Source organism: Neopsephotus bourkii, unplaced genomic scaffold (assembly GCF_033783945.1).
Source record: "Neopsephotus bourkii isolate Nb327-2 ecotype Australia unplaced genomic scaffold, CSIRO-AGI_Nbou_v1 NB_1328, whole genome shotgun sequence".
Lineage (NCBI taxonomy): Eukaryota > Metazoa > Chordata > Aves > Psittaciformes > Psittacidae > Neopsephotus > Neopsephotus bourkii.
This window is the reverse complement of record NW_026901808.1, coordinates 4,578,138-4,591,190: the sequence shown is the minus strand read 5'-3', so window position 1 is coordinate 4,591,190 and position 13,053 is coordinate 4,578,138.

Genomic DNA, 13,053 nt, shown 5'->3' with positions numbered 1-13,053 from the left:
GGCACCCTGTACCAGTGCCTCACCACACTCATAGTGAAGAATGACTAACCATGGAGAGGTACAGAGGACTGTCTGCATCCCTGGGCAATAGCTAGGACTGAGATACCCTGACCAGGGCCCTGCACCCAAATAAGTCCTGCTGAATGTGATTTTCTATAGGGTCCATGCACAGTAACTCTTCCTCCTCCTATGGCCTCAGAGGAGCCATATACATTGCAATATGTAAAGCGTGCCCCTGCTACCTGGCCCACAGCATGAATCTCTCATGTCAGTTTAATCAAAAAAGCAGATGATCTGAATGTGCCACTGTGTATTTTCCTGAGCAAATGCTTATTTAGAGAGTAACCCCCAGCTAGGAAGAAGAGCTCATCCAGCCTCAAAACTTCCATGTGAATAGCAAAAGGGAACATAATACCAGGCACATTTATTTCATTAATAAGTGGTTTTATGCTGAGAGTTTCAAAGCTGCCGAATGCAAATATCAACCTTGTCACATCTCTCCACAACTACATCCAAAAGGAAGAACTGAATATGACAGTACTTTAGGGACAATATCATAAGCAAATAAATAAATATTAAATAAGAAGTAAATAAATAAACAAAGACAACAACCCCCAAACAAACAACAAAACCAAAACCCCGCCTTCCCCAAGCAGGATAAGGCATAGATTGCCATATATCACATTTCCTTCTTCGGTCATATTATCACAACCCCAACTTTTACCCTCTAGCAATGGATTTTTCAGTATCACTATAGCATAGTTGAGCTGAAAATGTGAAATTATATATGTTTCATATGCTTCAGTAGATGTTTAAATGTTTTCTACTTATTTTCCCCTTTGGTTTATTCAGCATAAGCTCCACCTTTTTTAGTGTTTCATATATTTTAGCTCTTCAGACAAAATATAAGCTCCAGGTCACAAATGGATTTTCCACAATACTGCTCTATTTCTAACCTTTTGTGACTGGTAAATAAGCAAATATATTTCCTACCATAAAATTAAAGTAGCACAAAGAAGAACTGGCACATGGGTTGATTCAGTTCAGGAGAACAAGAATCAACAAGAACCAAAGTGTTTACTTAACCGAGCAGGGAACTGTGCAAACATGACTCAAAAATAATCTGCTCCATGGTGCCAACTGCAGCAAAATATAAAGCCTGCCTCACACATACATGTTTTAGTTCTTTCTGTAGCCACAGCAAGAGGAAGAGGAGTGTTCCCAAGAGTTAAATGCTGGTGTTGACATCTCAGGAGAAGTAAGCACAAGTCCTCTGAACAAGGGACAGGAGGAGATGATGAGCATGAGCTGCAACAAGCCTACAGAGATAGTGATCACTGCTGCTCTGACTATGACACAGCTGTGTGGGATCTTTCTATCCAGTTTCCAAATGACCAGATAGTACAGAAAGTTTGTTTTAGGGAAGTACTCACCTTCTGCCTAACTTTTCACTCATTAGAAACATGAAAGGTGTTATTGTAATAATCAGCCACCTCTCCATGCATTGTTCATCAGTTCTCCAGGGGCCACAACTGCCTGACATGATCAAACCTATTTGACATCAGCCTCATTTCAGCATCAGATGCAATAGAGATGGTAAGCCCCAAAAGAAACTGCTGCATTTCTCTGAGGAAGGTACATAGTATTACATCAAAGAACAAATTCTCCCACTATCAAGTATACACACACCAATGAGCTCTCCTGCTCCTGTTCCAGGCCAGTGCATAAGAGGATGAACAATCATCTTTTAGTTCTGAAACATGTAAGATTATGTGTTTTAATGCCAATGGGATTCAAAACACAGACCGAATGCAGTTCTGATCCTGTATTCTGAAGCTTTTGGAGGAAAACCAAATCTAACTCCATATTCCTAACGAATACAAAAAAAAAAAAAAAAAAGCTGATTCTTCACAGTTGGCAGATCCCTGTGAACTTTATAATGGAAATTTCTGGCTTTTCCAGCTATGGAGTTAGAACTATGGCTATCATAATAAAATGATGGCTGGTAGGAGATGTTTTACTATATCTGCTCTAAACCTGTTTACATTTTGCAAGTAAGTCCCTTTCATTGCAATGTGCTGGGAGAGCAGCAGATCTGAATGCTCTCAATTATAATTGTCAGCTTCAAGTAACTCAGGTGGGATCAGCAGTGCAATACTGGCTTAAAAAGAGCCCACATGAGAAGGGAATCAGGCCCAGCAGTTACAAAACAGCTATATTAGAAGAAGGTTAGCTGTTTCCATAGAAATGGAAAAGAAATATGTATTCAATCCCTTCAAATCAGAGCTCTGAATGAAGCAGGAGAAACCAAACTGTTTGTAAACATGTAATGTCAAACAGAAATGTCTGGTAAAAGTACAGACTTGCAATTCTGATACAGGTAATGTAACTAACGTTTATAATATAAGGTCAGGCAAAATGCAGACTTTGGTGTCTCCAGTCTGTCTTGCTCTTGCTGGAGTGGGCAGGAGGAGGACTAGAAGGCAATTACTGATTACAGTGATAGCTCAGTCCCTACCTCATGTAGAGCAATTTACAGTGTCCTAATAGTTCACGCTTCTTGGTACTTACCCCCCCCGTACATCTGTCACAGGAGCATCACTCATGAAAACATCAAGAGGCCGCAGTGCCAGCAGATGGCACTCCAGAATACTCAGCATAGTTCCAGCTCCTGCCGCTGGACAGCAAAGGTACCTCCCTCCCAGGTTACCAGAGGTCAGGGCTCATAACTACCTCACTAGGAATGTTTGTAGGATGCGAGCAATGACATCACCTCTGCAAGCATAAATAGCTCTCGGTTATGGCTGCAGTGCAGAAAGTCCTCACGCCAAGCAGTGCAACATTCAGCGTGCTCACAGCATCACTAGCAAGCACTGCCATGCTTCCCTCTCCTGGGTTTGAACACCAAAGTAACCTTGACTGGTTGTGCAACGCAAGCTGTCCGAGCAGAAACTGAGAAGAAAATCAAGGCATGAGTGAGGAGAATAAGCAGCACAGGAGTCACCAGAACAGCAATTACTGCAGGGAAGACTGAGGGGAGTTCTCTGATAACACACTGACAGCAGGAGCACCAGCAGTGTCTTGCCCTTCGAAGAGAGAGCCCCAGCTGTACCTCTGACCCTGTCAATTCCACACATAAGAAAAATCAATTAGCAGACACTTTTCTTTCACATCTAATCCTGATGTTGGGGTTTTCATTAGCTTGGGAGAGTGGTGGCGACTCCCACATCAGCAAGAATTTCCTGATTGCTTTCAGAAGCGCTGCTTGCTGCATTCCTCTGAGAAATGCCTTCCCATTTGCACAGCATAAACAAGCACAGGCATGGGTGACATTTTCTGAGAGCCCCTGGCAGCAATAAAAAGTGGACACTCCTCCGCATGCCCTTATTTCTAAGCATGAACTTTGACTTCTCTGCTTCTATCACTACTTTTAAAAGAATGTAGTGATAAAGGAAAAAGAGGAATAAAAGCAGAAAGAGTAAGACATAGAGGAAATAGCTGTTTGAAACCTCCTGGGGAACACTGAAAAGATTAATTTTATTAACTGCTCTGCAGAGGCTTTATCCTTAATTTCCAGTATGTCCTCTTCTCCACCATAGTTTCATATTGTCTTTTAATTGTCTTTGTTCATAATGGCAGGTTCCAGACCCTCATTCCTTCTTTCCACCCTTTTGTCCTCCATGTCAGCCTACTGTACTTGCAACTGAGAAGCAGATGTTTGTGCTCTTGGTCAGGAATTTACTATGTTCTTCATTAGGAACGGCTGATTTGGCTGGGCTGAAACTATTGATATCAATAACAAAAACATGGGAAAAGTTATTACATATTCCAATCATTAATTTAATTATTTTAAGAATAAAAAACTGCTCTTCCATAGTTTTTCTTTTCCAGTTAGGATGTTCTAGGTTTGTGTTCAGATCCTTCAGAATAGTCCTGTATTTTCCTTTCAGCTCTGTCAGTCGCTAACAATGGCCTAAACCATCATTAGACTTGAAGACAACAGTTCATTAATTTTAATAACTCTTACTTCAATATTTCTATACTGAGGTGAATTGAGCCATAAAGCTCTCAAAATACTGTGTGGATGTGTCCCATGCAGAAAGCTCTAGGAAGTCATGAAACAGCTAAATATTTTACTCCCACATTTTCCATACTGTGTTTCACAGAGCAGTAAGTTGGTTACTGTGTCATAAATACCTTATGATTTCTATTGAATTTGACAGATAAAAAAATAGGGAAGCAAATCCTATTTCTGAACCATGAATGGGAAAATACGTGGCTACATCAATGTTTTAAAAAAGAATTACTTGCATTTTTGAAACCAAATGATTAATTCTTGAAGTCTCGCACATATAGATAGACATAAAAAGCTGAAAAAGTACAGAAAACCCTAATCTCCTGATTATGTTTTCTTTAAGCAACTGCTCATTAAGATGATTTCATGCATGTCCTCCTATCATGAGTGAAAATTAGACTGACTGTTCTAAAAACAAAAGAGTTTTCTGTCTAGTTGCAAAACAAGGTTGAAAAATGAACATAATTTCCCCTCCCCTCTCACACACACCCACCCAGTTTTTGTTCAGTGAGGATTTCTTTTTTCATTCCTATGCCTTTAGCCCTCCTCCAGGTCTTCCTTCGAACAGTGCCCTGATCTGTCAGTGTACATGCCATAGGGAACTAGCTGGATTTGCAGCTCCTACTAAACTTGATTAGAATGCAACTGCTAATCTAACTATGGACAAGTTCAGGCAGGGTTCCTTCTTGTGGTCCCCTTTCCAGTTCCATGTCTATCCCTTGCTGAAAGTCACAATCTAGGTTTTCTATCACCTTTGTCCTACAAACAGCTCTAATAGTAAAGCACAGACACCTTTCTGTCCCCAGAATTAAGAGCCAATAACCCCCCCCCCCCCCACGTAGCAGTTAGCACCATGTTTGTGTGATGAACGAGAAAAAAAACATTCTTCTATCCATAGAGCTTTGAACCTGCCACATTTTCCATGTTAGTGTTTTTAAACACAAGGTTACTGAATCTTCTCAGGCCTTCAAACTGTTCCACTGTGCATGACATACAGAAATAGCCTCTTGATGCAACCAAAGACAGAGACTATGTGTGATGATACACATACATTACAAACACAAAGGTGATCAGTTCCTGCTGGGAAGTTACATAAATTGTAGCTGTTGCTCCAAGTATGATTTAATACAGGCAGTACAATGCTTAATGTGCGCTCTTTACCAAGCTAGCCCTCTAAACAGGGGCAAAATGTCATGCCTTCTCTCCCTTGAATATAAATAGGCATTTACTCTTTGCAAAATAAAAAAGCTGCATCATGAGAAACTGGAAATGCATGTACCATGTCATCAGGCTGTCAAAGGAAGCTGATCCCAGGATTTTCACTTATTGAATGAAGACCGATCATTAGGTGCTGGAAAAAAATAGATAAAAAACATTGTGCAGATACATGTCCTTCTTTACAATTTTATCAGGACATGGGGCATAGGAATGTCGTAGCAATTTTCATGCTCATATTGAAGACATCAGTGGATCTATTGCTTGGGCACCTAATTCTTCCCATACACCACACAGACACCTAATTATCAGTGCATAATTTATACATATCCAAGCATACAGCTCCGAGCTTCTCCAGGCTGCTCAAAGTTGACTCCTGAAACACTATAATCCTACAAGACCCAAGTCTTTCTGGAGTCTGACACCTGAAATAAGTGTAATGTATGCTTGAAAGATGCTTACCCAGGTCTAATACCAATCAGTCAATTGTTCTCTTCTGCAGGAGTTTCTAGAAACTGAGGTGATTGCTTATTATCCTAAATGGAGACTTTGGACCCCACCTGTTTATTCCTGCCTGAAGAGTTTCACCACAGCGATGTGCTGTTGTTTCAGGTAAACCCAGGACACCATGTTATCTACTATCTGCAGGATCTCGACTCATTGCAATATTTTACAAAGTAAGGACATGGATCTGTTGGAACAAGTCCAGAGGAGGGCCACGAGGATGATCAGGGGACTGGAGCACCTCCCATATGAAGATAGGCTGAGAAAGTTGGGGCTGTTCAGCCTGGAGAAGAGAAGGCTGCGTGGAGACCTCATAGCAGCCTTCCAGTATCTGAAGGGGGCCTATAGGGATGCTGGAGAGGGACTCTTCATTAGGGACTGTAGTGATAGGAGAAGGGGTAATGGGTTCAAACTTAACCAGGGGAAGTTTAGATTGGATATAAGGAGGAAGTACTTTCCTGTTAGGGTGGTGAGGCACTGGAATAGGTTGTCCAGGGAGGTTGTGAATGCTTCATCCCTGGCAGTGTTCAAGGCCAGGTTGGATGAGGCCTTGGGTAATATGGTTTAGAGCAAGGTGTACCTACCCATGGCAGGGGGGTTGGAACTTTATGATCTTGAGGTCCTTTCCAACCCTAACTATTCTATGATTCTATGATTTTCCCAATTAAGTTTTCATATTTCCACAAAACCCAGGTTTCCAAACAATAATTTAAATGAAAAATAGCTAATTTTGGTAGCTGCATTTAGAGTCTTGCCTGCAGTACGGCAGAGTTTTATGGGTATTAAGAAAAGTAGAATTTATATTTATAAAGAATTACATATATGCTTCTTGGAGCTACTGATGTCAATTTCTCTGAACATAACTTGTTAATACACATGAAGCCTAAGATTCAGAGATCTCACACAAACAAGAGACAAATATATATACATCCTTCACCCACACGTATCTATTTATGCAGGAATATAGCACAATAATAGAGGAATAATACCTAGCAAGTTTAATTTTCAAACTTCTAATGAAACCTGACTGAGCCCTGCCTCACTGCTGTACTTTCCAAATTGCTCCTGGGATCTCTTGAATGGCTGTGGTTGCTCCCTGAGTGGACACCCTTTTGCCACTGCAGGTCTCCACTAAGCTCCTGCAGACCAGAGAGCTTCTGCTTCTCCCCTGGGGCTCCTGAGACAGTCTTGTTTAAGCCATGCTATTGAGAGTGCTGGGAGGACCCTCCTGTTTGAGATCTACTGAGCAGGGGAAAATCTGACCTCCTTGACGTAACACCAAATGTTCAGAAGGGACTTAAAATCCCATAGTCAAGTGATTCCACCCACCTTTTGTCTGTTGACAGCTCAGTTATTTCTCTGAGCTTTGCAAAAGGTGCTTGAGAGGAGTCTGGACAGGGTGACTTTGACGGATAGACCCAGTTTTTTAGCTGGTTATCAAAGAAAGCGTCAGACTCCAAAGCTAAATTTAACACCTATTCATTTGAGCAGGAAGAACAAACAGCAGAACCTTACAGAAATGATCCTGAATCTTATAATCAACACTTCAGAGAAGACGGGATACACAGAGTAAGGAAAGAAGATCCACTTCCTAATAATACTGTCAAGTGCCAATCTGTATCTCTTTCAGTCATCTAATTATCAGGTTCCATCAAAAACGGCACCATATGTCATAGCACAGAGTTGATCTTGTTTGCATGTACATGTTTGTTAACAGATCTTGGAAGTATTCATAAATGATTGAAGCATTAAACTAATTTGTACATGGACACAATAGTAATATTTTTTCTAAACAATAATTATGCTATTGTTTTCTGCTTTTGTGTATATAGGTAGTTAGAGTGCCCCCCCTTGAGAAACAGGATGATTTCTTAATCACTATCAAAAGCTTCTTAGTATGACAAGCATATTAGTATTTTTAAGTAAGAAAAAAGTCAAATATGACTGTCATTCAAAACCAATTTTAAGATCATTCCCAGCTCAAATCCGGGCTTGGTTAGCTTTGCATTAATTTATTCCAGCAGGTGATATCTAAAGATTCAGGAATGATCTGGCTGGTGGACTGGTTAAATATGCAATGTACAGAGATGAAACAGAAGAGTTTAGAAGTTAAAAAAATAGGGAAAATTGGAAAAATTATCTTTTCCATTACTTTTGTCCTAGCTTTTTAACTAAATATTGTCTGACATCGAAAGCAGCATGTTTTAACTTCCGCATACTACTCCACAACCTTTTGTTTGTTGTAAGTACATCTTACTTGAGTGCAATAATTCACTAAAAGGATAAACAAACAACAGCATAGTAGAGAATGGTTACCTGCAAAGGGCAGTGCATGGGGAGAGCATTTTGTCCATCTGATTCCTTCCCAAGTGTGTGTCCCATAGATACAGAAATATTTAATTTGTGTAAGTCTAAAAACTTGAGCATCAGACTTTCATTACTGTGCTAATACAATGGAAAAATGGATTCATAATTCACTGTGCTAGTTGAAACTTCATCTATGCCTGTAAAATTTGCAAGGTGAGGTGAACCTAAGAACAACACCAGGAAATGTAAGTACAGAATTATTTTAGAGCTCATCTGAAGAAAATGAGGGAGAGCCTGAGAAAAATTTGTGAAGATAAAGTATCTCTTAAATCATTTAATCAAACATAACTTCAAATTATCTCCCATTTTGCTTCTTAAAGGCCGTATCAACATCATTTTCTATGTCAATGTAAGTATTTAGGGCACTAACCTTAGAAACACCTGCAGGAGTTTTGCACTCCTTTAATGAGCTATTCACCTAAAGCAAAAAAAAAAAAAAAAAAAGGCTGATTTGTTTGAAATTCAAAACATATAGAAAATGTGTGCGTTCAGAGTCTAAATCCATTTGTATTGTTTTACATTGCCATAAATCACATCTCTACTACAGGCTACAGTAATTTTGAATAATTCTGGGGAAGAAAAAACATCCAAACCCCAAAGATGAAACAATGAAATGAACCTGAAAAAAAAAATGCAGGTTATTTTAAAAAGTATTAACTATACTTTGATTTTACCTGAACATTACCACTGATTAATTTAGATGAGAAATTAAAGTTAAAAGCTAATAGTTGCAATACTCTTATCTAGAAAGAGTTGATTAAATTTAATTCACCAACATGATGATAAATGACTACGTTTATTTACTAATTTAGTTTGGTGTATTAGATAGATACACCAATCATCTTTTTTTATTATTTTTACTTGTTAACTCGCATAAGGACACTCAAGGGGATGAAGCCACAGTACTGTCCCATAGTTTGGTAAGTTTTGACGGCCAGGAGGCAACGCTGCAGAGCACAGTATTTGTTCTTCAGTCTTACAAGCAGAGATAATTATTGCACTCTCTGTGTTAAGATATCTAAAACCATGGAATATAAAAAAAAATCCTAGTCCCCAAAAGAATTTGCAAATCTGGATTATAGCCAGGCACAACAGTGAGTGAAGTAAGCAGATGGAAGAATAAAGGCTAGGATAAGGAGCAAGTCTTTCCTGGTAAGTAGTAGTCGCATCGTAACACCTGCCCACTACTGTCCTCTGAACACTGGAGGAAGGCAAGTGTTAGTAGTAACAAATACTGTCAAGTGCCATAGTTTTGCAAAAAAAAAGTGAGCTCATAAAGTGGAAGCAGCCATAGCAGCTAAAATCACGGCTTGAAGCATCCTTTTTAGAATCTTACAAAAAAGGTCTGTTTCAGGATAAAAAAATGTAAGCAGCTCCATTCTTTTTTATTTATGTTGCCCTCTACATCTCCATAAATTCTCCTAGAAAATCATCCACTTTTCAAATGACAAACTAATCTTATAGCTACTCAAAGATAACACTCAAACTAAAGGTAAACAGCAGGATGTATGCACATCTAGTAGAAAACTGCAGTTCAAAATAAATCAAGAACAGAAATTCAAGTTTAATTTATAACTCTTTTTCCCAGTAGGATTAAAGTGAGTCTATTAATATTAACACAGAATTTGTTTTGATAATTAATTATAACATACATGCTACACAAATCAATTCAATGGAGTTAAATGCTATCAGATTTACAACCAGAAGAAGGAGCATAAATTACTTCATTTGTTCTTTTTGCCTAGAATAACTTGCTATTTCCAAATCACAAAATTTACTTATTTGCTTTGAATGTATAAAAAACAAACCAACCTAGAAAGGGTTCAACTTTGACCTATTTCTTATAAGTGTGATTACTGCTGTCCAGGAAACAAGGTGATTACTTACTCTTCTGCAGTGACTGAAAATGTGTTCTTCAGAAAATCTTTCTGTAATAAAAATACAGTGATGAAAAATCAAGTCTAATTCTTTGTTTGCTGTGGATTTTTTTTTTTTTTATAAACTTCAGGAGATGTTAGGTTTAAAATTACTGTCTTCTGGATTTTGCAACAATACAATCCAAAAGGAAGAACTTTCAGGATTTTTTCATATCCAAAATGGATTTAAAACAAATATGTCTAACTAAATTTATTGCTTTTGAAGACAACGCTAAGACTGATGGACTTCAGTAGGAGCCAGGGAACGACTGTGTTCTGATCTGCTTTAGAAAGACCAATGTATACACAAAATCTGCAGGTGGAAACCTGTGTATTTTTTGAGACAAGAGCATCCTGAGGGTACTAAATACCAAAACAGAGAGAGCAATATCAGGAAAATACAGAAGTACTTGAGAAAATAATAATGTTGAGTAGGTCACACCTTTTCTGCACTACACCAGTAGTGCAGTGAAACAGCTGCCAGTGAAGCATTCAGTTTTTAAGTGCAAGCAGTAAGGGCACAAGATTTCTTCTGTTGACATGTAAAATGCACACATGACATTTAAGTCAGGTATTAAAGGCAGCAGTATGGGAGTCCCACCCAAAATTTGTTTTCACCTACTAAGACCTCCTGTAAAGATGTAAAAAAAATAATTATTAGTTCATCTGTGTAGGATGGTGCAACATTTTAGTCTATTTCCAGCACTCCCTGCTAACGAGTAACCCACAAGAGACAAAATCGAATGATTTTCCATTTTCTCACATCACTGGGAGAGATCAGTTCTAATCTGAAAAGAGCTGAACTAATACCAGTTGCACCCACTTACTACTCGAGGAATGCCAATATATTAACCCAGTTAATACATTGTAAATTCTTTCAGGGCTCCTAGTTCTGGAAATTAAGAGGAATATTAATCTGGGTTTGGAAGAAGTGTCCTAATAGTGCCAGTCAATTTTTAAATTAAATTGCATATTAACAGCTTAACCCTCAGGTCAAGAGGTCCTCAAAAGTCGATTTAATATATAAGTCAATGGGACAATTGGTATGAAGGAGTACTACAAAATCTAATAATTGCAGAACTGGTCTTCATCCATAGCAATATTGGCTTTGTACAACTTTGTGGCTCAGATGATGTGGACCAATGAACATTGTAAGACTCCAGAGAGTCAACTCTGGTTGACTCTGCTCCAAACACAATCACACAGAATCACTGAATTGTTGAGTAGGATCTGGTGATCACCTAGTCCAACCGTCTGCCCAGAGCAGAGTCAAGTAGAGCAGATTAATCAGGGCTAAGCCCTGTTGGGTTTTAAGTGCCTCCAAAGATGGAGACGCTACAGCCTTTCCACATAACCTGTTCCAGTGTTCAAACACTCTCAACGTTTGCTATCTACTTAAAAAGTGATCTTGGAGCTATGTGATCCTGCCTGCCTTTACCCATATTACCCATGCCATCTGGATTATAAACTGTTCAGAACATAAACCATCTCTTAAGTTATAATTACATAGCACAAAGCTGATGGCGACAGTAGGAGTCCTATAAGAAATGCAAGTGACAGTATCTGCCTAGAAGATCATTCAATTTGAAGGCAAAAGTGAAAGTGAAAAGTGAAAGTGATCCAAAATCAATATATATCACAATGTCTTGGGCAAGTATATTCAATTCTTTTTAAAGTTCTTTCTGATGACAATAGTTCTTTCCCACCTCCTCTTCACCCTATTAAAACACTCACTTTAAAATCTCAACCCATGGTGTTAGTCTCCTTATTTACTGAATGGTAGGCTCATGCTTATACCACTACCTTATTGTTAAGTTTGGGGTGAAAAACAATGGAGTGAAGGAAATCATGCTCCAGCAGCAGAACCAATTCATACATTAGCTGAAACGGACAAAAGAGTAACTGTTCCTGCCTTCAGATACAGCAACCCTGACCTGCCTATATCAAGAAGGTTGGACAGAGCCTTGGGTGGCATGGTTTAGTGGGAGGTGTCCCTGCCCATGGCAGGTGGGGTTGAAACTAGATGGTCTTAAGGTCCTTTTCAAACCTAACTATTCTATGATTCTATAAGAAAGAACAAGATTTGTAAATAAAGAATCCTTGTGAGAACAAAATACCGTCATGGTATGAAGGTTATGAGAGCTACAACAATATTTAAATAGAAGAAAACTAACGTGCTTGATACTTGAATGAAGTATCTCAGATTAATAAAATAATCTGCAAGACAATCCCAAAATAATCTAATTGCTCATGCAGTGTTTCTTTTTCATGTGTGTTTCTTACTACACAGCCAGTTAGTAAGAACCTTTTTCCTTTTGAATAGTGATAAAAATTTCAACACCTATGCCAGTCTAGCAAACACAGTATTTCTTTCATTTCCAGCTTCCATATAACAAGGCAAAGATAACAGACAGTATCTTTTCCTTCCAGCACAAGCAAACACATTTTCAAAGGGAAAATCAGAATAATTTGACTTCTGAAGGTTTTTAAATCTATTTTTATACTCTGTGTTCAACACAAATCTCTCAGTTGAGCACAGTAAGAATTAAATTGTGGCTGGCTTGCTTCATGAGGGTGGGGAACACTTCTTCATGTTCACTGCAAGGGCCTATTTGAGTTTTCCCCACAATAAGCTGGTGTTCTGTGATTGAGCCTCAAACATTCCTGGAGACTGTGAACTTGACCTACAGTTTACAGGAGCAAAAATCTTGAATTGAAATCTTGATTTTCTGCCTTCAAATCATTAGATTTAGGTCATTATATTAGCTGAAGCTTCTTTTTCCTGAAAAAACAATCCAAGAACAGACCTTCAGCATTAGTGACCTGGCAATACAGTGCAGTCCTGTTCTTGAGCTACCATTGATGGAAACACCTGTGCAGAAATGTTCTTAGCGAGTCTAATGTACAACCATTAGCATGAAGCCATACTCTGAGAATAATGCCAAAACTGCACAATAACGTAATTCAGCCTCCTTG